This window comes from Marmota monax, unplaced genomic scaffold, assembly GCF_021218885.2.
Source record: "Marmota monax isolate L192 unplaced genomic scaffold, Marmota_monax_Labrador192_F-V1.1 WCK01_AAM20220418_F8-fsc00001, whole genome shotgun sequence".
Classification (NCBI taxonomy): domain Eukaryota; kingdom Metazoa; phylum Chordata; class Mammalia; order Rodentia; family Sciuridae; genus Marmota; species Marmota monax.
The window spans coordinates 41,936,252-41,963,227 of record NW_026693777.1 but is presented as its reverse complement, the minus strand read 5'-3'; the positions used below and the strand labels follow the sequence as shown (position 1 = coordinate 41,963,227).

The window sequence follows — 26,976 nt, the reverse complement described above, 5'->3', positions numbered from 1 at the left end:
TTGCTTAATGAAACTGTAAGTAAGTAAGTAAATAAATAAACAGAACTATTTTTTTCTCTTAGTTAATAGAACATCTTCTAGTTACTTAACGGTGTGTTCTTGGCACTTAAAATAGGTAGTGAAGTTGTTTGTTGATTTAGTATCTCCAAAATCAGTAACTAGAGTGTGGCTATTTGGTTTTTCTAGAAGCAGTGCTGAGAAGGGCACCAAGGAGCATCTCTCCCTGTCTACCATGTAGGACTCTTATAATTATTATTAACAATAATGCTTATATTTTCTATATTTATTGTTACTATCTTTATCTGATTTGCTAAAAAATGGAAGCAAAAAGGATTGCTTAAGATATTGTGGCTAATTCTGGGAAAAGTTATAAAGAATAACTCATATTCTACTCCTAGCCTACAGCAAGCTGGTATCATAGTGCAGCAGACGTATTTATTATTTTTAAATGGTTGGTCAATCAGTGTATGTGAGGAAAAAGTGAGAGGAGGAGTTGTATCTGTTAAGAACTAGTGTGGTAAACAAGAAAGGGTATGAGTTTAGATCCAGCTGACCTTGTCCTCCAGTTCATGTTCTCTGGCTCTATTGCCAGGCAAGGCTACCTTCTGGGTTCTAATGTGTCAATAAAAGGAATTAAGTTGATGAGTTGATTAAATAGTATAGATGAAAGTACCTAATATGATGTCTGATGTTTATAGCAAGAAACACAATATAGGCTAATTTTCTTAAGTACTCACAAGTCAGAATGTAAAATATTGGTTGAAAAATAAAAATTTGAACTTGAAGGCAAGGAAAACTTTTATCTCTAGTATTTTTCCTTTATATCTCTTATTTCTTTAGTATTGCTATATTAGGAAATGAATTGACAGATTTTTCTGAAGAACAAGTTGCTTCTGCAATGTGGGTCTGCTCCAAATAAGAGGGGACTTTACTAAAGAGGGGAGGAAGAAGCATGGGATGAAAAAGATTCACTAAATCAAAATTCTCATGAAATGCTTCTTACAGTTAGGACTATTTTGAATTTTTATGACATGGTTCATTAGAAGATCATCAAAAATTCCAGCTCTGAGATCAATTATCCACTTTTCTCTTTTTTTATTGCCATCATCTTGATTTAGGCTACCATTATAATCCTATGTTCACTTTAATTGGCTGGCAACTATTTCCTACCTATCTACTGTAGACCTACCTTCAACCCATTTGTCATTCTACATAAATTCTGATCATGTTATTCCCTGCTTCCCATTGCTTTAATAAAGTCTCAAATACTTGACATGGCTGTTGCTTGGTACCTGCCAAACCTCATCCCTTTCTGTTTACATCACCAAACTCATCCTCCACACCTGCTCCTTTTCCCATCTGTCTTTTAGTTTTTCTAACAGGCATTGCGCCTCTTGCTTCAGGTCTTTGCTAGAACTGATTGCCCTTTCCCTTTCCTTTACACTTGGTTAACTTTTACTCACTTTGGGGAACTTTTGCTGCTCCCTATGCTAGATTGGGTCTCCCTCGTCCTTTTCTCTCACATTTCTTCCTAGAACTGATCACAGGGAGTAACAGTGAGTTTTATTTTTGTAATCCTCTATTTTCCTAACAGACTGGAGCTCCATTAGAACAGTGGCTGGGTCTGTTTCAGCTCTCAGTTGCTAAGCACAGTCTTGGAAATAGAGTAGGGACATATTGGATTTTTTTTTTTTTTTTGAATGAAGAGTTGCAAAGGATCCCACAATCTTCTCTGGAACAGCTTTGCTTCCTGTTTCATTCTTGGGGCTACCTAAAGATGGATGCAGATCTGTGTTCATAGTAAGCTATACATGTTCCACCACAATGACTAGGCACCAAGCCTTTATTCTGCTATTTACACTTAAAAATTTTTTTTAACTTTGCTTAAATTTGGTATTCTTCATGATATTTTAGTGAATGCTGTCATGTCATGTTAAAAAAAAACCAGAATTTTAATTTATTTAACAAATTACTTTTCTTGTCAAGTCATTGAATTACAAGAAGTGACAACCTTTAAATATTATTATTCAAATAAGTTTTTTAAGGGAGGAGTGTTTTGGGGGACTGGAGGGAGGGAGAGTCAAGCAATTCAGATTTCTCCTAAAGTCTCTCCCTATTTATTGTTTTGTCTTGAACTTCAAGGCTATCTCTTTGCAGTACTGTGTGTCTTGTGATGAGAGTGAGAGAAAGCTGAGATGAGGAGTAAAGGTGAAACTGAAAAATGGAACTCTCTAAGAGCTTGTTTCAAATGCATATGTTCATTTCCTTATAATAAGTGCTTCTTGGCTATTTTGTGGTGGTATATGTTCCTACTTTAAAATGGACATCTTCTATTTTGATAGAAAACTCATGGAATGCCTGGAATTCTGCTTAGAAAAAGGGATTCTGCATCCTGCTGTGACGCAACAAAGTACTTGCTTTTTGTTAGTTGTGGTAAAGTGGAAAGGCATCCTAGGATGGACTCAGAAGTTCAATATTGTACCCCTAAGAAAACATGAGAATAGTTAGATGTACAGCAGCTAAAAATAAGAGAGACTGTATATATTTATTTTAAAAAATTATTATCCATTCATTTTTTTAATATTTATTTTTTAGTTATAGGTGGACACAATGCCTTTATTTTGCTCTATGTGATGCTGAGGATCTAACCCAGTACCCTCACGAATGCTAGGCTAGTGCTCTACCTCTGAGCCTCAATCTCAGCCCTCAATTCACTTTTAAATTGTAATTTAACTGGCCATTTTGGCTTTGTGTTTTATTTTGAAATTACTTACTTTATAAAGCATTGTTTATGAACATTTATTTTCACTTTGAATAAATTGAACTAATTGGTAGTTTAATATAATTATTGCCTCTGTGACATTTCTGTAGTTCTTATATATGAATACCAGAGCTACTGGACTAAAAAAATATAATCATTCGTGCAAATAACATTGAAAACATAATAACAATAACTTTGTTTAGAAACTTTTTTCTTTTTATTTTTAAATATACACATGACAGGGCCTGGGGTTGTGGCTCAGTGATAGAGTGCTCACCTTGCATGTACAAGACCCTGGGTTCGATCCTCAGCACCACATAAAAATAAATAAATAAAATAAAGGTATTGTGTCCAACTACAACTAAAAAATTATTTTAAAAAGATATACATGACAGTAGAGTATATTTTGACATATTATACATACATGGAGTATAACTTATTCTAATTAGGATCCCATTCTTGTGATTGTATATGATGTGGAGTTTCATTGGTCTTTTCTTCATATATGAACGTAGGAAAGTAATATCCAATTTATTGTACTGCCTTTTCTATTTCCATCCTCCATCCCTTCCCTTTATTCCCCTATGTCTAATCCAATAAACTTCTATTCTTCCCTCCCCCTCCCTTATTATGTGTTAGCATCCACATATCACAGCAAATATTCAGTCTTTGTTTTTTTGGGATTGGCTAATTTTACTTAGTATGATAGTCTCCAGTTCCTCTCACTTACTGGTGTTACGCTCGAATTCAGGACCCCCAAAAGACCACCAGAGACCCAGATCTATGTAAGCAGCAAAGAGGTGTTTGTTGCGAGTTAGCTCGGTCCTCCGCGCGCACACAGCAACTGGTGACTCTGAGAGGCCCCGAGCCCAGGGTTTGCAGCAGTTTTATACATTCTTGGAAGGCAGGGACCCCACATACATCATAGCATCTCTTAGCAAATCATCACACACAGCGGGAAAATCAAACAACAACTCTAAAACATGATTAGCGTATCAAGTGGTGGGAAAGAATCTGGAAAGGATTATTGATTAGTTCAAGGGGTTGACACACTTAAAATGATTGGTTTAAAACGTGAGGGTGTCGCAAGGGGGGTACATGCCAAGCTTCAGGGCTTCTAGTTTAGATATTGGTCACCACACCTAGGTGGGGGCCATCTGTAATTTCAGATATTTTGATATCTTGGCCTATCTTAAGCGATCACCATCTGTGGCTTTTCCAAGAACTGTTTCCACAGAGCTTTTCTGTGGTATTTTCCTGACTTTAGGACTGCAGTAGGTCAAGGGTTACATTTCAGAGCAAAATGAGGTCCCAAGTAGAATGAGGTTGCTTAAGTCTTTCACTGGCAAATGCCATAATTTCATTCTTCTTCTTCTTTTTTTTTTTTTTTGAAGATGGTAGGAGCCAGGCTTCTCACTGTTAAAGTGGGAGGTAACAGATAAGCAAGGGCAGGAGGTAAGAATGATCCACATCATGGTGGATTAGAGTTGGATGCAGTAATATAACTCATATTTAGCTAAATATACACAGAGATGGTTACGTATTGAGATATTTATAGATACATGTACTTATATGAGTTAGTAGACACATGTGTATCTCCTTGCTGAAGCTGAAAGGGTCTAGAATAAAAGAGAGCCCAAGAGCACTGAGCACACCTAGTAACTAGATCTTGGCTTTTTTCTTTGTCAGTATGTTAGGCAAGCAGTCTACCACTAAGCCACATCCCAAGCCCCAGATCTTGCTTTCTAATACCATTCTCCAATAAAAGGAACCAGGGCTACTCCTTTGGAAAATGGCTGATTCCAGGAGGACTGAGGGAAAGAACAAGATGGGCCTGGAGCTTTGGATAGCACTAGCAGGAAGTATTCAATAAAGAAAGGGGTCTGGAAAGTCTCTATACCTGTTGCTCAGTTTTGCTGTGAACCTAAAACTACTCTAAAATATAATTTATAAATTTAAAAAGTAGGAGGCAGACACTATTTTAGAAAGTTTAAATATTTAGGTCTTCATATTGTAAGGGAGCAAGCCAAGAGGACAAAAGTAAAACTGACACACCTCACAAGTTTTCTTTCCTTCATTATTCACTTCTTCTATAAATGGTGCCTCACCATCCCAGCCCCACCTTTTTTAGGTAAGTCAGAAGTTTAGGAGTCCTCTCAATCAGTGCTTCCTAAAGTGTAGTAAGAGAGCCATCAGGATCAGAATTACCAGGGATTCTTTTTTAAAATTTTAGGTTATACAGTGGAGGGGGTAGAGAGAGAGGAGGGGAGGGGAGGGGAGAGGTGGGGAGGGGGAGGGTGGATGATGGGAAAGGCAGCGGAGCACAACAGACACTAGTATGGCAATTTGTAAATCAATGGATGTGTAACTGATGTGAATCTGCAATCTGTGTATGGGGTGAAGGTGGGAGTTCATAACCCACTAGAATCAAAGTGTGGAATATGATATGTCAAGAAATTTGTAATGTTTTGAACAACCCACAATAAAAATTAAAAAAATAAATAAATAAATAAATAAATAAATAAATAAATTACATAAATTTCTAATCACCCATAAAAAAAAAAAAAAAAAAAAAATTTTAGGTTCTAGCATCTTTACACCTGGAGAGGTCAGCGTGGGTAATTTAACAAATATATACAAAGTATACATATACACTGAGCTATACCCTGTCCCTATTCATTCTTCTTTATGGCTGAGTAATATTCCACTGTGTATATATACCACATTTTCTTTATCCATTCATTGTTGAAGGGCACCTGGGTTGGTTCCATAGCTTAGCTATTGTGAATTGAGCTGCTATAAACATTGATGTGGCTGTGTCACTATAGTATGCTCATTTTAAGTCCTTTGGGTATAAACCAAGGAATGGGATAACTGGGTCAAATGGTGGTTCCATTCCAAGTTTTTTAAGGAATCTCCATACTGCTTTCTGTAGAGTTGCATAAATTATGCTAGTCTTTACAAGTCTTGACTATGTCATTCTGCCATATGTGTTAACTGTTTCAGTAACTGGGCTGATTGAATTTCTAGTCATACAGAGGTTCATCTTATTTTAATTTTCATTATATTTTATCATTTTCACTATGAGAAAACATGATTGACAGATCCACAAAGTTGATTAGTGTGGGTTTTTTAAAAAAAATCCCAGTAATGCTTTTAATTTAATTTATTTTCTTACAAATATGCAAAGAGGTAATCACCAATAAGTAACAATATTAAAAAAATTGGTGCATAATAATAATTAAACACAATAATGGGTTTCATTGAGACATATTCACATATGCATGTAATATAATTTGATTAGTTTCATTTCCCAGTATTCCCCTTGCTCTCCCCTCCTCCTTCCCGCTGGTCCCCTTGCTCTATGTTAATGATGTCCTTTCTATTTTCAGGAGACCCCTTTTTTCTCTCTATTTTCCAGATTAATGTGGAGTTTCTTGCTTCACTGTTTATTCCCTTCATGATTAACCAGAGACTCCAAATTGCTGATATTCAGTTTTTAAATTTACTGGAGCTAATAAGTATGTAAAATTCTTTTAAGCCCTTTATTTTCCATATTGTGCATATAAAATCTCTTGGGAAATACAAGAATTCAAGGGGGAAAAAAAGAAAATTAGATATTTTTCTTGCATAATCATTATGTTATAAGCTCCATAGAGACAAAAGCAACCATTGTACTCTGAAGGAGTTTTTTTTAGAGCAACTTTTATTTAGCTTTCTGGACAGAGTAGTCCAGAAGAAAAATCTGTTCTAATTAATAGCTTCCCCCCTCCCCACACTTTACTTGGTATAACAATTTTTTTTAGAGAGAGAGAGAGAGAGAGAGAATTTTTAATATTTATTTTTTAGTTATCGACGGACACAACATCTTTGTTTGTATGTAGTGCTGAGGATCGAACCTGGGCCACACGCATGCCAGGCGAGCGCGCTACCGCTTGAGCCACATCCCCAACCCGGTATAACAATTTATTGAAACTTTACTCTTGCTGGCTGTCATGGCTAGTATCAGTAGTCCCAGCTACTGTGGCAGCTGAGGCAGGAAGATTCCTTGAGCCAAGTGTTCAAGGTTAGCCTGGGCAACATAGTGAGACCCCATCTCAAAAACCAAAACCAAAACCAAAACCATTTATTCTGCTTTTACTAATACACAAAACAAAATTATCAACTACTTCCATAATAACAAAAATTTTGAAATCTAAGTATGTAGATTAGTGGAAAAGACTGCTCTGTCTGGTGTCAGCAGGCTAGAGAGCAATTAATTGATTTCATCATCATAATCTTAATCTCTGACTTTGGAGAAACAACCGTGAGGGGTTTCAGTTTTCTCATTACAGCCTTAGACCATTTTTTCATCAAATCAAGTGATACTTTGCTTGACTACTTCATGTCTAAATGACAAGCAAATAAAGAGAATTATTTTTACTTATTAAGTGATATTTTATCTTAACATATCTCCTGTGAAAAAGTAGAGGATAAGTTGGAAATTAATTGACGAAGGAGTTTGGACTTTCCCCTTAATTGAGTTCTTTATTGAGCTCATTCAGGCATTGATTTAGAATCCAATAAGCAGTAAAGGAGCCCGTCTTTTCTCCTCATTTCCTTGTTTTATAATGTGGAATGAGAATCAGAATAAGGGAGAATATGTAGAAAAATGTTCATCCTGTATTGTAGAAGGGTACAAATGTAACAGGAATCCAAAGGATGTAGTGATGAACTCTCCTTGGATGCAGTTGGAGTTGTGCTAGTTAGTGATGATGTTGGTGGCAGTGGTGACAGAAGGGGCAGGCTTAATAGAAGATATGATTTCCAATAATGATTCTGGGAATTTTTATTGCACACCTTCTATATATGAACTTTTGTCTCTGTTAGAGAGCCACTAACAAGACAACGTTTCTGCTCCCATGGAGCTTATGTTTTAGCGGGAAGAAATAGCTACATTTAAAATGCAGGTATTATTATAGGTAGAAAGAAGGGAGGTCATTTAAGGCCATCCCTGTTCAGTATTCCCTTGGATGGGTCTTTTATGCTTTGTGGAAAGTCAAAAACACACAAGAGTAGCTTAGCCTGATTGGAGGAAGGACATTTCTCTCTGAGAACAGAAGGGAGAAAGGGAAACTGGGAATTGATACTTGATCCCTGGAAATTTACATATTGATGGGGGAGGGGGAGAAAGAGAGAGAGAAATGAAGAGGGGAATGCTCTTATCTAGAGGCTTTTGTTTTTTCATCAAGCTGCAGGTGAGGCCCTGAGATTGGAGTTAGGGGTGTGTGTTGGGGTGGTTGAAGGAGAGAAGAGCAGGTAGGATATAGTTGTCTGAGATGTGAATACCTGCTTAAAAGTACAGCAAGATTTCTATGCACTATTGAGTGTTCATTTGGGGTGGTCATCATGCTTAGGTAATTTTTTTCTACAAATGTTCAGTTCCTTGGCTACAGATTGATTTCTGGGATTTTAAAACAGTTTTATAGGTCTAAGGAGTTGCCAATAAATTTGATGAGTGCATGGATTCTTGACCTATTCTATACAGATCTGATGGAACCTAAGTGTTTGTCTAAAAATCCTATAAAGTGTGTGTTCATTCAGCCAAAATTAAAACTGATTTCTTAATTCTAATTCTTTTTATGCATAAAGACTTTTGCAAGTTCAAAATGTCTCACCCTCTTTTTAAATTGATGTATCAAACCATTAGCCTGCTTTTTATAAATGGAATAAATTGTACCAGGTGAAAGAGTTATTACTGAAATTTTTAGTTTTTGAAGACTAATGTAATTTTAGTAATGTAGAAAAAAACCCTGCTTTCTGCCAGTTCTGTCTAAACATGAAGACCCTTCCTCCACCTACTCTCACCTATTATTTTCAGGACTGCACTGCTCTCTGCATTTGTTTCTTTTAGCAGTCCTATAATATTTTCATTCAAAAGCTTTTAGTTACCATTAGGAATGGATCCAAAATCAGAACCGAAATTAATAGACAATACTTTTGAACAGTGCTTAGTTACATTCCATTGTTCAATATCTATCTCTATGAAATTCTTTTCTTGACAGTGAAGCAGAGTTTAAATAGAACATAGGATCACTGCGTGAGGCGCCCTAAGAAACACTTTTAAAATCTAGTTATCCCTTTGAAACTTTTGTCTATTTCCTTTTTTAATTCTCCCCTTGGATAGTGTTTTATCCTGGAAATTAATTCTATAGCCCCTTTTGTTTTAAAAGTACCTTACTTTATTTAAAAGTACCTTACTTTTCTTAGCACATCATACATTGTTATTTCTGCCCAAGTTACCATCAGTGAAGATGTTTTAATCCATTTTCATTTCCAACCTTACAAGTTTGTATTATGAGTGTGCCAAATACAGTTTCTTTTGCTTTGAGTTGAATGTAACTTCAGCTACCACAGTGGCCAAAGGGAATTTTCATTCCCTTCCCTTTACTCCATGTTGGAATTAAATTGAATTGGATAGTGAGTTTGTGATTATTTTTCCTTTGTTTGAATACAAATAAGCAGATGTAGAGATTATTTTTATCTACTTAATATGTTAAAAATTGTATATATTTTTATATATTATATTCTCTGGAGAGTACATTTCCTCCCTCATGTTACCGATTATTTGTGGTATACTTAGACATTCAAGTATTAGTGGATCTATAGGTTTTGTTGAAAAACTATGCACAGATGTAAGTGAATATAAGGCAATGGAACCTAAGTGTTTGTCTAATGTGCTCTACTCATTTTCCAGTGGGGAAGAGTCAGGTTAAACGTAATCCTTATTGTGTAGTAGTTAGGGGATTTGCAAAACATAGTGTTGACCTGTAAGGACTTTTTATTTTGCACATCATGAATCTTTCAAGTTTGGGGCAGACTTAATTTTATCAAAAAAAATTTTAAATAAGAGAGCTTGCTAGAGTTTAGCAAGGCTGTTTTTTAGATTACATTTTAAATGTGCCTTTTGTGTTTTTGCTGGATAAGTTTTTTTGCCAGTCAGAAATTGTTCAGAGTGCATGAGACATAATTTGGCTGGGTGCTGATTTATGGTCTTTTATTTGATGACACCAGCTTTATTTATTTTTATTTGCAATCAGCGGGGAATTTTTTTTTTTTTTTTGCTTTCCTAAGTGCTGTTTAATAGGATTCACACTTGCATTCTATTATCAATTAATAGACTTTCTACTAAAGTCCATTAATTAAGAGTTAATTAAAGTCCGTTAATTAAATCCAGTAAGAAGCATTCATTTTATTATAGTTTTCCCTATGACTTATGAATCTTTCTTAATCTTAACCTTTAGTGTTGAATAGTGATGTAAACCTCTCCATCCACTCGAGACAGAAGGAAGTGGGTTTAACTTCTCAGCACTGTTTAGTTTGGCAATTGGAGAAGACCTCTCTGTTCATGTACCCACCTCATTATTCTTCATCGAGCAATACTATTTGTTTGAAAAAGAATTGCAGGGTGTGTGACTATATTTCCTTAATTTCTAGAACATCTATTACTTTGAAACATCTTACCTGGTAAATCTTTCTTTTTCATTTTTGGGTTGATACTGGATCCCTTATCATGATTCAGTTTTTAGAGAACCTTTTTAGATGTTCAATTTTCAACTTTTCTTAATTTAATATCATAGCTGAACTTTAAAACTTTATATTTATTATACATTTCCTTAATAATTTTAGGACTTGATTAGATTTATTCTGGACATGGTACAACTAGACTCCTGTTAATCAGTGTAATTTAATTAACATTTTATTTTTTTTTCTTTGTCATTTTTTTATTAGTTGTTCAAAACATTACAAAGTTCTTGACATATCATATTTCATACATTTAACTCAAGCGGATTATGAACTCCCATTTTTACCCTATATACATATTGCAGATTCACATCGGTTACACATCCACTTTTTTACCTACTGCCATACGAGTATATGTTGTATTCTGCTGCCTTTCCTATCCTCTACTACACCCCCTCCCCTCCCCTCTCCTCCCCTCCCTTCCCTTCCCATCTTCTCTCCCTACCCCATCTACTGTAATTCATTTCTCTCTCTTGTTTTTTTCCCCTTTCCCCTCACTTCCTCTTATATGTAATTTTGTATAACAATGAGGGTCTCCTTCCTTTACCATGCAATTTCCCTTCTCTCTCTCTTTCCCTCCCCCCCTCATCCCTGTTTAGTGGTGATCTTCTTCTCATGCTCTTCCTCTCTATTCTGATCTTGTTTGCTCTCCTTATATCAAAGAAGACATTTGGCATTTATTTTTTAGGGATTGGCTAGCTTCACTTAGCATAATCTGCTCTAGTGCCATCCATTTCCCTGCAAATTCCATGATTTTGTCATTTTTTAGTGCAGACTAATACTCCATTGTGTATAAATGCCACATTTTTAAAATCAATTTATCTATTGAAGGGCATCTAGGTTGGTTCCACAGTCTAGCTATTGTGAATTGTGCTGCTATGAACATTGTTGTAGCAGTGTCCCTATAGCACGCTCTTTTAAGGTCTTTAGGGAATAGTCCAAGAAGGGGAATAGCTGGGTCAAATGGTGGTTCCATTCCCAGCATTCCAAGGAATCTCCATACTGCTTTCCAAATTGGCCGCACCAATTTGCAGTCCCACCAGCAATGTACAAGTGTACCCTTTTCCCCACATCCTCGCCAGCACTTGTTATTGTTTGACTTCATAATGGCTGCCATTCTTACTGGAGTGAGATGGTATCTTAGGGTGGTTTTGATTTGCATTTCTCTGACAGCTAGAGATGGTGAGCATTCTTTCATGTACTTGTTGATTGATTGTATGTCCTCCTCTGAGAAGTGTCTGTTCTGGTCCTTGGCCCATTTGTTGATTGGGTTATTTGTTATCTTATTGTTTAATTTTTTGAGTTCTCTATATACTCTGGATATTAGGGCTCTATCTGAAGTGTGAGGAGTAAAAATTTGTTCCCAGGATGTAGGCTCCCTATTTACCTCTCTTATTGTTTCTTTTGCTGAGAAAAAACTTTTTAGTTTGAGTAAGTCCCATTTGTTGATTCTTGTTATTAACTCTTGTGCTATGGGTGTCCTATTAAGAAATTTGGAGCCCGACCCCACAATATGTAGATCAGAGCCAACTTTTTCTTCTATCAGACGCAGAATCTCTGATTTGATATCAAGCTCCTTGATCCATTTTGAGTTAACTTTTGTGCATGGCGAGAGAAAGGGATTCAGTTTCGTTTTGTTGCATATGGATTTCCAGTTTTCCTAGCACCATTTGTTGAAGATGCTATCCTTCCTCCATTGCATGTTAGCCCCTTTATCAAATATAAGATGGTTGTAACTTTGTGGATTAGTCTCTGTGTCCTCTATTCTGTACCATTGGTCCACCCGCCTGTTTTGGTACCAGTACCATGCTGTTTTTGTTACTATTGCTCTGTAGTATAGTTTAAAATCTGATATTGCTATGCCGCCTGATTCACGCTTCCTGCTTAGCATTGTTTTTGCTATTCTGGGTCTTTTATTTTTCCATATGAATTTCATGATTCCTTTATCTATTTCTACAAGAAATGTCATTGGGAATTTGATTGGCATTGCATTGAACCTATAGAGAACTTTTGGTAATATCGCCATTTTGATGATGTTAGTTCTGCCTATCCATGATCAGGGTATATTTTTCCATCTTCTAAGATCTTCTTCTATTTCTCTCTTTAGGGTTTTGTAGTTTTCATTTTATAAGTCTTTCACCTCTTTTGTTAGGTTGATTCCCAAGTATTTTATTTTTTTTAAGGATATTGTGAATGGGGTGTTTTTCCTCATTTCCATTTCAGAAGTTTTGTCACTGATATACAGGAATGCCTTTGACTTATGCGTGTTAATTTTATATCCTGCCACTTTGCTGAATCATTTATTAATTCTAGTAGTTTCTTTGTAGACCCTTTGGGTCTTCTAGGTATAGAATCATGTTGGCCGCAAATAGTGAAAATTTAAGTTCTTTTTTTTCTATTTTTATGCCTTTAATTTCTTTCGTCTCTCTAATTGCTCTGGCCAGTGTTTTGAGGACTATATTGAATAGAAGTGGTGATAGAGGGCATCCCTGTCTTATTCCAGATTTTAGAGGGAATGCCTTCAATTTTTTTCCATTCAGAATGATGCTAGCCTGAGGCTTAGCATAGATAGCTTTTACAATGTTGAGGTAAGTTCCTGTTATCCCTAGTTTTTCTAGTGTTTTGAACATAAAGGGATTCTGTACTTTGTCGAATGCTTTTTCTGCGTCTATCGAGATGATCATATGGTTCTTATCTTTAAGTCTATTGATGTGAATAATATTTATTGATTTCCGTATATTGAACCATCCTTGCATCCCAGGGATGAATCCTACTTGATCATGGTGCACAATTTTTTTGATGTGTTTTTGTATCCGATTCACCAGAATTTTATTGAGGATTTTTGCATCTAGGTTCATTAGAGATATTGGTCTGTAGTTTTCTTTCTTTGAGGTGTCTTTGTCTGGTTTCGGAATCAGGGTGATGTTGGCCTCATAGAATGAATTTGGAAGGGCTCCCTCTTTTTCTATTTCCTGAAATAACTTGAAAAGTATTGGTTTTAATTCTTCTTTAAAGGTTTTGAAAAACTCCGCTGTATACCCATCCGGTCCTGGGCTTTTCTTGGTTGGTAGTACTTTGATTGCTTCTTCTATTTCATCCATTGATATTGGTCTGTTCAAATTGTGTGTATCCTCCTGATTCAGTCTGGGCAAATCATATGACTTAAGAAATTTATCGATGTCTTCACTATCTTCTATTTTATTGGAATATAGGGTTTCAAAATAATTTCTAATTGTCTTCTGTATTTCTGTAGCATCTGTTGTGATATTTCCTTTTTCATATCGTATGTTAGTAATTTGAGTTCTATCTCTTCTTCTCTTTGTTAGCATGGCTAAGGGTCTGTCGATCTTATTTATTTTTTCAAAGAACCAACTTTTAGTTTTGTCAATTTTTTCAATAGTTTCTTTTGTTTCAATTTCGTTGATTTCCCCTCTGATTTTAATTATTTCTTGCCTTCTGCTACATTTGCTGTTGTTTTGTTCTTCCTTTTCTAGAGCTTTGAGATGAAGTGTGAGCTCATTTTTTTGTTGGTTTTTTTCTTTTTTTGAGGAATGACCTCCAGGCAATGAATTTCCCTCTTAAAACTGCTTTCATTGTGTGCCATAGATTGCGATATGTTGTGGCTGTATTTTCATTTGTCTCTAAGAATTTTTTGATTTCCTCCTTTATGTCTTCTGTAACCCATTGATCATTCAGTAACATATTGTTCATTTTCCATGAGATGTATGATTTTTCCTTCCTTCTTTTATTGTTGATTTCCAGTTGCATTCCATTATGATCAGATAAAATGCATGGTATTATCTCCACCCCTTTATATTTACTGAGGATTGCCCTATGGCATAATATATGGTCTATTTTTGAGAAGGATCCATGTGCTACTGAGAAAAAAGTATATCCCCTTGATGATGGTTGATATATTCTCTATATGTCAGTTAAGTCTAGGTTATTGATTGTGATATTGAGTTCTATAGTTTCTTTATTCAACTTTTGTTTGGAGGATCTGTCCAATGGTGAGAGAGGAGTGTTGAAGTCACCCATAATTATTGTGTTGTGGTCTATTTGATTCTTGAACTTGAGGAGAGTTTGTTTTATGAACGTCACAGCACCATTATTTGGTGCATAAATATTGATAATTGTTATGTCTTGTTGGTGAATGATTCCTTTTAACAGTATATAATGTCCTTCCTTATCCCTTTTTATTAACTTAGTCTTGAAGTCGATTTTATTCGATATGAGGATGGCCACCCCTGCTTGCTTATGAGGACCGTGTGCGTGGTATGTTTTTTCCCAACCTTTCACCTTCAGCCTGTGTATGTCTTTTCCAATCAAATGTGTCTCCTGGAGGCAGCATATTGTTGGATTTGTTTTTTTTAATCCATGTTACCAGCCTATGTCGCTTTATTGGTGAGTTTAAGCCATTTACGTTTAGAGTTACTATTGATATATGATTTGTACTTCCAGCCATGTTTGATTATTTATCTTTTTTTTTTTAAATTTGGTTTGTTTCTCCATAATTAGCTTTCCCCCCGCTCTCTGGCTTACTGAGGTACTTCCCACTGTTGGTTTTGGTTATTGTTTTTCATTTCTTCCTTGTGTAGTGTTTTGCTCAAGATGCTTTGCAATGCTGGTTTTCTGGCTGCAAATTCTTTTAACTTTTGTTTATCATGAAAGATTTTTATTTCGTTGTCGTACCTGAAGCTTAATTTTGCTGGGTACAAAATTCTTGGTTGGCATCCATTGTCTTTCAGAGTTTGAAATACGTTGTTCCGGGATCTTCTCGCTTTCAGCGTCTGTGATGAAAAATCCGTTGTTAACCTTATTGGTTTACCCCTGAATGTAATCTGCCTCCTTTCTCTTGTAGCTTTTAGTATTTTCTCTTTGTTCTGTATATTGGATATCTTCATAACAATGTGTCTTGGCGTTGGTCTACTGTGATTTTGTATGCTCGGTGTCCTGAATGCATCTACAATTTGTACATCCGTTTCCTTTTTTATGTCTGGAAAGTTTTCTATAATTATTTCATTCAACAGCTTGTTCACTCCCTTGGTTTGAACCTCTATGCCTTCCTCTATCCTGATGACTCTTAAGTTTGGTTTTTTTTGTTATCCCATATCTCTTGGATATTTTTCTCGTGATTTTTTTACCAGCCTTCCTGAGTTGGCTAGACTCTTTTCAAGATGATATATTTTGTCTTCATTATCTGACATTCTGGCTTCTACTTGCGCCACTCTATTTGTGATACTCTCATTTGAGTTTTTAATTTGGTTTATAGTTTCCTTCATTTCTAAAATTATTGTTTGAGTTTTTTAATAATCTCTATCTCCTGATAAAGATGCTTATTTGCTTCTTTTATTTGCTTGTGTATTTCATTTTCAACGAGTTCTTTCATTGTTTAACTTGCTGTCTCATATCCTCTTTAAGATTCCATTCCATCTGTCTAAGGTATTCTTTGAGTTCTTTATTTGGCCATTTTTCTGATGCCTCCAGGTCCTCCCGTATATTTAGGCTGTCCTGCATTGTTTGTACTCCTTTTCTTCCTTGCTTTTTCATGCTGCTTATGTTGCTTCTTGCTCTGTTTGACTGCTAAGTTACTGTTTACTCCTATAAATTTATTTGGTTTTGTGTGTCTCTTGGGTCTCTCTTTTGTGATGGGAGACTATGACTAGAGATGATGAGTTTTGTTGCACTTTAGTGTAGATTCATTCGTTTCATAAACTGTGTACGGATTCTGATGGCATATAGCGGTCTGCGGTTTGGTCTTGGGACTTATATTTAGGTTGAATGATGTGATGATATTGAGGTTGGTATCTCTTGGCAACCTTTGAAGGTTGCTCTACTGATGAGGGATATTAACAGGAGAATGGTCTGGAGTATTTGGGGAAGTTAAGGTCTTGGTAGCACTATATAATGTCCTGGAACATAGACCTATACATATTTAGTAAATTACACGTAAACAGCGTCGTATTGCTTGGGAGGAAAGGTATTAGAAGGGAAGGGAAGAAGTCACTAAAGAGAATGAGATTAAACAGAATTCAAGGAAAGGAGAATAAGGAAATTGAAAAGAAATGAAAAGAGAAAAGAAAAAAATAGAAAATAAAAAAAGAAAAAATTAAAAAAAATCATCAAAAAAGTGAAAATAAAAAATAAAAAAATACAAAAAATATTTTAAAAAATTAAAAAAGAAAAAAAAATAAAATTAAAAATTAAAAAACAATTTAAAAATGCAGTCAGAGTTCGATTAACTTCTCTTCAGTAGGTGGAGCTGTGCCCAAGCTTCTCCTCTCAGTGCGTCGGAACCAATCACTGTGCAGCAGCTCCTCCTGAGACTCGGCGGGTCTCCACTCCTGAGTGCCTCCGGCCGTTTCTTGTGTCCAGTCACCTCGCCACTGGCCCCATTCACAGGTGACGCTCACCACAATACTGGTTACGCGCCAGTTCTGCTGCTCACGGGAGCCCTATTTTCTTGAACAACTGGGTACTCTCTCCGTGCTTGCCAGTCCCTCAGCCCCTAAGGTTGTGGAGCTTGGGGCTGAGAGCCCTCAGCGTATTTTGCTTGCCCTCCGGTAGCCACGCCCCCGGGAGCTTGTGCAAGAGACCTCAGTTGTCAGCACTGGTGGGAGCGGTAGCCAGGGGGTCCCACGCCACTCCTGAATCCCTCAGTCTGACTATCGCGCTCACAGGAGAGCTTGGAGGGGCCCTTGAGGTTTCCCTGCTGTTTGGAGGGGGGGGGCTAGGGGGTTATACACCTGCCGCCGCTTGTTTCAATGAAGTTATCTCCTCTGCCGCATTCTGGTGACGTCAGTTCTCTACCATGTTGGTATCCCATGTGAATGGCAGCATTTCGTTCCCTTTGCCGGGTGATCGGCCCTGACCGGCCCTGCCAAGCCCCGTCTCAATCCTGTTGCCACTGCCTGTGAAGGCTCGGTTGGTATTTACCTCCATAGGATTCGGCGGGACCAGGACCGACAAGCAGTTTATGCGGGTTCGTTTAGCACTGAGCCAGAGCAGTTTGTCTGCGAGACGCATGCGAACGGGAGCCTGAATTTGGCCGTTATTGGCTCGGTGTGTGTTCTGAGAGGAGCAGGCTATTCGCCCCAGATCCACATTAGCTCAGCAATGCCTAGTGATCTTGAGCAAACAGCATTTAGATGATTTAAGACTCCCTATGCCCACACAGCTGGAGAGGTCAGAGACTTGATACCTCTGTGCCCGCCGCCATGTTGGATCTCCATGTCTGTTTCATTCTACTATCTTTCCTATCCCCACAACCCCTCCCCTCCTCTCCCATCACTTCCCTCTACCTAATCTAAGGTAATACTGTTCTTCCCTAGTGCCCCCACTTTATTGTGAATTAGCATCCACATATTAGAGAAAATATTTGGCCTTTAGTTTTGTGGGACTGAGTTATTTCGCTTAGCATGATATTCTCCAACTCCAACCATTGACTGGCAAATGCCATAATTTTACTCTGCTTTAAAGCTGAGTAATAGTCCATTGAGTATGTATGCCACATTTTCTTTATTCATTCATCTATTGAGGAACACCTAGGTTTGTTCCATAGTCTAGCCATTGTGAATTGAACTGCTATAATATTGATGTGGCTGTGTCACTATAGTATGCTGATTTTAAGTCCTTTAGGTATAAACTGAGGAGTGGGATAGCTGGGCCAAATGGTGGTTCCCAGTTTTCTGAGGAATCTCCATACTGCTTTCCACAGTGGTTGCACCAATTTGCAGTCCCACCAGCAATGTATGAGTATACCTTTTCCCCCCATATCCTTGTCAACATTTATTGTTGCCTGTATTCTTGATGATTGCCATTCTAACAGGAGTGAGATGAAATCTTAGAGTAGTTTTGATTTGCATTTCTCTAATTGATAGAGATGTTGATCATTTTTTCATATATTTGTTGATCAATTGTATTTCTTCTTCTGTGAAGTGTCTGTTCAGTTCCTTAGCCCATGTATTGTTGGGTTATTTATTTATTTTTTTGACATTAAGTTTTTTGAATTCTTTTTGTATTCTAGACATTAATGCTTTATTGAAGGTTCATGTGGTAAAGATTTTCTCCCAAAGGTTCTCTCCTCACTTTATTGTTTTCTTTGCTGAGAAGAAGCTTTTTAATTTGAATACATCCCAGTTATTATTGATTTTACTTCTTGTGCTTTAGGAGTCTTATTAAGCAAGTCAGATCCTAGGCCAATGTGGTGAAGATTTGGGCTTAATTTTTCTTTTATTAGGCGCAGAGTCTCTGTTCTATTGCCTAAGTCTTTGATCCACTTTGAGTTGATTTTTGTGCAGAGTGACAGATAAGAGGTTTAGTTTTATTTTGCTACATATCATTTCCAGTTTTGCCAGCACCATTTATTGAATAGACCATCTTTTCTCCAGGGAATGTTTTTGGCACCTTTGTCTAACATGACATAACCAAATTCATGTGGGTTTTTTCTCTGTGTCCTCTATTCTGTACCATTGATCTACAGGTCTACTTTTGTGCCAATTCCATGCTGTCTTTATTACTATAGCTCTGTAGTATAGTTTAAGGTCTGGTATTGTGATGCCTCCTGCTTCACTTTTCTTGCTAAGAATTGCTTTGGCTATTCTGGGTCTCTTATTTTTCCAAATAAATTTTATGATTGCATTTTCTAATTCTATGAAAAATGTCATTGGGATTTTAATAGGAATTGCATTAAATCTGTATAACACTTTGGTAGTATGGCTATTTTGACAATATTAATTCTGCCTATCCAGGAGCATGGTCCATCTTCTGAGGTTTTCTCTAATTTCTTTCTTTAGTTTTCATTGTAGAGGTCTTTCACCTCTTTTGTTAGGCTTATTCCCAGGTATTTTATTTTTTGTGAGGCTATTGTGAATGGAGTAGTTTTCCTAATTTCTCTTTCAGTGGATTGTTCTCTGATGTATAGGAATGCATTTGATTTATGGGTGTTGATTTTATATCCTGCTACTTTACTGAATTCATTTATTAGTTCTAGAAGTTTTGTGGTGGAATTTTTTGCATCTCCTAGATATAGAATCATGTCATCAACAAATAGGGATAGTTTGAGTTCTTCTTTACCTATTTGTATCCCTTTAATTTCTTTCATCTATCTAATTGTTCTGGCTAGAATTTCAAGGATGATGTTGAATAGAAGTGGTAAAAGAGGACATCCTTGTCTTATTCCAGTTTTTAGCAGGAATGCTTTCATTTTTTCTCCATTTTGCATGATGCTGGCCTTGGGTTTAGCATATAGAGCTTTTACAATATTGAGGTATGTTCCTACTATCCCTAGTTTTTCTAGTGTTTTGGATATGAAGGTGTATTATATTTTGTCAAATGCTTTGTCTTCATCTATTGAGATGATCATAGATTCTTGTTTTTAAGTCTATTCATATGATGTATTACATTTATTGACTTCCTTATGTTGAACGTACTCTGTATCCCTGGGATGAATCCCACTTGATCATGGTGCACTATCTTTTAAATATGTTTTTGTATGTGATTTGCCAGAATTTCATTGAGAATTTTTGCATTAGGGATAATGGTCTGAAGTTTCTTTCCTTGATGTATCTTTGTCTGGTTTTTGTATCAGTGTGATATTAACCTCATAGAGTAAGGTTCTTTACTTTTCTATTTCATGGAATACTTTGAGGAGTATTGGTATTAATTCTTTTTTTGAAAATCTTACAGAACTTGGCTGCAAATCCATCTGGACCTGGGCTTTTCTTGATTGGTAGGCTTTTGATAATGCTTTCTGTTTCATTCTTGAAATTGATCTATATCTATTTAAATCATGTATGACCTCCTCATTTAGTTTGAGTAGGTCATATGTCTCTAGAAATTTGATGATTTTTTTTCAATATTTTCTGTCTTATTAGAGTGTAAATTTTTAAAATAGTTTCTAATTATCTCCTGTGTTTCAGATGTGTTTGTTGTGATATTTCCTTCTTTATCTTGTATTTTAGTAATTTGAGTTTTCTCTTTGTTAGCACGGCCAGGGGTTTATCTATTTTATTTATTTTTCTTCAAAGAACCAACTTTTTGTTTTGTCAATTTTTTCTTTTCTTTTTTTTAATACCTCTATTTATTTATTTATTTTTATCTGGTGCTGAGGATCAAACCCAGGGCCTTGCATGCTAGGTAAGTGCTCTAATGATGAGCCACAATCCCAGCCCTTGCCATTTTTTCATTGTTTCTTTTGCTTCAATTTCATAGATTTAAGCTCTGATTTTAATTATTTCCTGTCTTCTACTGCTTTTGGTGTTGATTTGTTCTTCTTTTTCTAGGGCTTTAAGATTTAGTATTAGATAATTTATTTGTTGACTTTTATTCTTTTAATGAATGCACTCAGTGCAATAGACTTTCCTCTTAGTATTGCCTTCATAGTGTCCCAGAGACTTTGATATGTTGTGTCACTGTTCTGATTTACCTCTAAGAGTTTTTTTTTATTTTAATCTTGATTCCTTCTACTGTCCATTCATCATTCAATTATGTATTATTTAGTCTCCATTTATTACAGTAGCTTCTGTTTTTTATTTTATCATTGATTCCTAATTTCATTCCATTGTGGTCTGATAGAATGCAAGGTATTATCTCTGCTTTTTTGTGTTTACTATGAGTTGCTTTGTGGCATAAGATATGGTCTATTTTAGAGAAGGAGCCATGTGCTGCTGAGAAGAAAGTATATTTGCTTGTTGATGGATGAAATATTCTATATCTGTTAAGTCTAAATTATTGAGTGTATTATTTAGTTCTATAGTTTCCTTAGTTTTTGTTTGAAAGATCTGTCCAGTAGTAGGAGAGGTGTATTAAATCACCGAATATTGTTGTATTGTGGTCTATTTGACTGTTGAAATTGAGAAGATTTGTTTGATGTACATAGATGCTCCATTGTTTGTGGCATATATATTTATAATTATTATGTCCTGTTTATATATACTTCCCTTAAGAAGTATGAAATGTCCTTCTTTGTCTCTTCTGATTAACTTTGTTTTGAAGTCTACTTTATCTGAAATGAGAATGGAAACCCTTGCTTGTTTACACAATCCGTATGAATGATAAGTTTTTTTCCCATCCTTTAACCTTCAGCTTGTGGATGCATTGCATATTGATGGGTCTTGCTTTTTAAACCAATCTGCCAATCTCTGTCTTGTGATTGATGCGTTTAGGCTATTAACATTTAATGTTATTATTGAGATATGATTTGTATTCCCTGTCATTTTGATTTGTTTCTGCTTTTTGATTTATCTTAGTTTATCATTTGGTTGAATATCACTTTAGTGTAGACCCTCCCTTTGCTGGTTTTCATTTTTTTTTCACTTCATCTTCATGTAATATTTTGTTGAGAATGCTCTGTAGTGTAGACTTTCTAGTTGTGAATTCTTTTAATTTTTTTCTGATCATGAAATGTTTTAATTTCATTTTCAAATCTGAAACTTAATTTTACTGGATATAAAATTCTTTGTTGGCATCCATTTTCTCAGAGCTTGAGATATGTTATTCCAAGACCTCCTAGCTTTGAGGGTCTGGGCTGAGAAATCAGTTGAGATCCGAATTGGTTTCCCCCATATATAATTTGATTTTTTTCTCTCACAGCCTTTAAGATTTTATCTTTATTCGGTATGTTAGTCATTCTCATTATAATGTGTCTTGGTGAGGGTCTGCTGTAATTTTATACTTTTGGGGGTCCTATAAGCCTCTTGTATTTGGTTTTCTATTCTATTCTTTAGGTTTGGGAAATTTTCTGCTATTATATCATTGAAAAGATTTTGCATTCCTTTGGTTTGTATCTCTGATCCTTCATCTATTCTGATAACTCTTAAATTTGGTCTTTTTATGTTATCCCATAATTCTTGGATGTTCTGTTCATGGTTTCTTATCATCTTCTCCCTATGTTCAACTCTACTTTCAAGGTTATATATTTTGTCTTCATTGTCTGAGATTCTGTCTTCCAAGTGGTCTAATGTGTTGGTGATGCTTTGTATTGAATTTATAATTTGGTTTATTGATTCCTTCATTTTGAGAATTTCTCCTTTTCTTTCACAATCTCTAACTCTTTATTGATGTGGTCTTTCACTTCCTGTATTTTTCTTTGATTTCACCCTTTATACTATTCTTTATTTCACATATCAGTTCAACTATGTACAATCTGAACTCCTTCTTGGACATTTCTTATACTGTGTTATTGGTGGCTTCTGTTGTTGAAGCATCTTGGTTTATTTGGGGTGTTTTATTCCCTTGTGTTTTCATGTTGTTAGTGTGTTTTCGCATCTAAATGTATGGATCTAAGTCAGGATAAATTCTACCCTGTAGACCTATTGTGTCCCTGAATGTTTCTAGCACTTTGCCTTTACTGGTAAGACAAATATCAATGAACACATTATGTAACCTTAAACCTAATAACTTCCACTAAAGTTTGTACTGCTTTCTTGCATTGAACCAAAATGATGAGTTCAATATCTATCTATAGTACAAACAGAATATTTGTTAAAATGATTTATGATTTCAAATGGTGGATGAGAGAACAGTGGTAGTGTAGTATGTAGTATTCATGAGGGAGGAAGATAGGAGCTAGAAGTAAAAATTCACGGGAAGAAGGAAGAGTAGCAGACAGAGATTGGCTGTTGGTTGAAGAAAAGTTGGAAAGAAAATAGATGAGAGAGGAAGAATATGAACAAAGGGAAAAAATAAAGACATAAGAATACAACAAAAATGCAAAATACCAGTCATATATTATTGTTCTACACATACTGATGCATAAAAAACATTCTGTTCCAAATATGGTAGAAAGATTAGTGAATCAAAGATAACATAAATTAAGTCTTGCTGGAAAGTCAAACTGTCTCTGTCAGTGTTCAACAGTTTCTCAGCCCTGTCTCTGACATCTCTTGTGATCACCAAACCTAGATCAGCCCTTGCAAACCCATCTCTGTCCCACAGATCTGGGCTTCAGATACCTCACTGGCCACACTGCAGTTCCAAGATCTCAATGCTGCTCCTACTTGCAGAGAGTCCACCAGGGATACACTCATGCAAAGCAGCAACCCTGAGATGCAGCAGGAGCAGGAGAATGGCCATCAGCACTCTCAGCAGGAAGACTCCAGGCTCCTCCATACCTGCAGGCACCCCCACACAGGTCCAGCTAGAGTCCCCAGACAGAGGCTCTTGTGATGGTAAACCCACTAGCACCCAGGCCCCCTGCCCTGGCTGGTGTTCCAAAATGGGTGCAGCCACATGCAACCAAACCTGGAGTCTCCCCCGAAGCAGTCCTCTAGGCTGTGGTAGCAGTGGTAGTGGTAGTGGTTGTTGGCAACAGGCAGCGGGTCATCAGTAGTGGTGACTGCAGAGGCAGCTACACCTGCAGCTGTGGGGGCATTTTCTCTAGGCGATTTCCAGGGGTCAGCAGCAGTGTCAGCTTCAGTTGCATCTAAGGCAGTAGTTTTTTCTGTGGCAGTAGCACCCAGAAAGAAGACCTCCAGGCTATCTCAGGCTGGCAACGGGGAAATCGGAGACAGTAGCAATGGCAGTAGTGGTGCAGGTGGCAGTTGATTGAGAGAAGACTTCCAGTTCAGCAGCAGCCACCATGAAGGTAGTGACAGAATTCACTACCAAGGTAAGGGAGGCCTTGCCTCGAGGTCTCTGACTTCTGCTGCAGCCCAGAAAGAAACCTCTAGGAGATCTCAGGCTGGCAGCAGAGGAATCAGAGGCAGCAATCTCAAGTGCTTTTAATTCATTATTTTTTTGAATACTCACAACTATAAGAGTTAGTCTCATTTTTCAAATGAGAATATTGAAGCTTAGGGAAATTAATTTGCCCAAATTCACACACCTGATGTATGGCAGATACTGTTCTTTTCACTCATTAGAACTTGGACAAGTTGTAATGTTTATCCCTTTTTATTTATTGACAAATATAAAAATTTGTTTTGCTTTTATTGTGAGAAAAGTTATCCATGTTGCAGAATTCATTAGAATAATGAAATAGAGATTGTTTCTATTGCCAGCTAGGATAGATGGCAATAGAAACAATTGCCTAATGCTGAGTTCACAAAATCTGACTATTCCAATAACTTAAGAAAACAACAAAGATAACACACAAACACACAGAAATACCTTTCCAAATCTGTGATGGCTCTCTGACCTTAAGGGTCCATGGAAAGAGAGAGAGCCACTGGAATTCTTTATTCTCATTACTCAGATGAAGACCCTAAGGCCCAGGGAGGTGATTTCTTGAAGTCATTTAGAAAAATGGTGTTGCAGAGTTTTTTTTTTTTTAATCATTTAAACTTCCTTCAGTTATCAAAAATTCTCATTGTTCTGCTTAATAAGGCAAGGAGGTAAATTAGTGCATTTTAGAAAACTTTCACCAAAAGTTTAGACAAAAAGCATTTCTTGCTTTAGACTTTTGCTTTCAGTCATAAGGAAAGTAGGACTTAATATTTTGGATATTTGAAAATGACTTAAGATATATAGAAAGAGTTGCAGGAGGGAAGGAGGGAAATAACAGGATAATACCATGGAGCCAGCATGTAATTAAGTGGCAAATCATGTGGTACCATTTTATCAAATGACAGCTATGTCCCAAAAAAGATTTTCCTGCAATATCAGTAGTTATTATGTTGTAAAATTTTCATGCCCAAGTATGAAATGCTGATTCTATATACCCCTTTTAGGAATTTACAGCTGGTATTAATTTATTAAAGTCTCTTAAAATCTCTGTAGTAGAGAAACATGTTCAATATAGTTTAAGCCAGAGTATCCAAATTTTATTTGAAATGGAATCTCTGAAAATATTCTAGAGAAGTTCTATGTAAATTCAGAGTAAAAATAAAATGCTGATAGGGATTCAGAGGGTTAGGCGGCTGAGTGGTAGATCAGCACGCCTGAGCAGAGCTTATGAAGGACTTGGTATTAGAACCAGGTCTTTCAGAATGGGTAAGGTATGAATACACAGAGAGGAACAGGGATGAGCAAAAGTGTGGAATTAGGAATGAGCACCAGTCCTGACACTCAGTTTGTGCTCAGTAAATTTGTTTAATGTGTGAATATGTGAGTGAAAACATGATTTTTGTGGAAGTAGTAGGCATTGGCTTGCTTAGAATGAGGATGTTGGAAGAGGTAGAAATAAAGTTGAAGACCCATCAGATTATAGGGTTTCAAGATGAATATTCAGGACTTGATCCAATGGGGAACTCTTTTTGGTTCTTAGGCAGACGATGACACAGTAGAAATAGTGTTTGGGAACAATAACCTGAGAGTGGTGTGGAGCCAGGCAAGGGAAGGAAAAGACCAAAAATACAGTGAAGAGCAAAGAGCCTAAGAAAGTGATGCTAACCTCTGTGGGTAGAAAGTAGGTCACATACAGGTTTTTGTACATACCTAAGTCAAAGCACTAATGAGGTCTTTTTAAATATAAGAAATAAGGTAGACTATTCCACCTCAGTCATCTCTGATATTTTGAAAAACAGTGGGATAGTGAAATATTTATTATTAGACTAGGTAGAAAAAAATATTCTTAGAGACAGGAAACTTGCTGAAAGGAAACAGCATGTTCTACTCAGAAACTTGTAATGCCTTTTATATTAAAATATATCTGTCCCTTATTATGTTTGCAGAAGTTGGAATTCCAGATAAATTCCTCAGTCAGGACATGTCACTAGCTTGAGTTCCTGGAGTGGTACTGATGCTGGCTTTTCAAGTGTTTTTGTTGTCTTCATATTGAAGAACAGTTTATATGAATAAGCATGTAATTTCTCATTACACATCTTATTTATGCCCCAAACTCCAACTCTTCCTACATCCCTTTTCTTAAGGAAAGTAGACTAAAATAGTACTCAGTCAAATGTTTAGATGCTTACTTCATTCTGCATTTGAGTTATTGGTTGTTTTCCATTTGCTCTGTTTATGTACCTTCATTTGCTCTTAGGCTAGACAAAGATTCATTTTCCTTTTGGATGAAATACTTCCTAGAACAGTTATAAAAATCAACTGAAATAAAACACTTCCCATAACTATGAAATTCCAGTAGCATTCTTTTTTTTTTTTTTTTTAAATAATGACATCCAAATAAGACATATTATATTTAAGGTCATTATTACCTTGAATGCTCAGATTCATTTAAAAAGTCATCTTTGAATGCTTTATCCTGTATTTCATTTGTTCTCTTTAACTTTATAATTCAGTTTTTAACGTATGTTTCCTAGGGAATTTTCCAGTAGGCCTTAAACCATCTACTACATTCCACAGTCCATCCTTCCCATATCTCTTTGCTTTTGGAAAGCACATATATTAGTATTTTGTTTACATGATTAGTATTTTGTGTTTGTTTAGCTTACTTCATCTGGGTTCTCAATTGTTATACTTGTCTTTTTGCAAGAGGCAAGGTTTGAAGACTATCTGCCTCAGTTTTTCTCAACTGTGGCAGATAAGAATCTCCAGGAGAGCTTTAAAAAATTCACGTTTTAGCTGGGTCAAATGGTGGTTCCATTCCCAGCTTTCCAAGGAATCTCTATACTGCTTTCCAAATTGGCTGAACCAATTTGCAGTCCCACCAGCAGTGTACAAGTGTACCCTTTTCCCCACATCCTCGCCAGCACTTGTTATTGTTTGACTTCATAATGGCTGCCATTCTTACTGGAGTGAGATGGTATCTTAGG

General features: G+C 36.3%; 1 protein-coding gene across 7 annotated transcripts in view; it reads left to right on the top strand.

Annotated features, from left to right (window-relative positions):
- Fsip1 (fibrous sheath interacting protein 1) overlaps positions 1-26,976 on the top strand; it is a 202,877-nt gene that overhangs the window by 128,585 nt on the left and 47,316 nt on the right. The gene's annotated exons all lie outside the window — the stretch shown is intronic.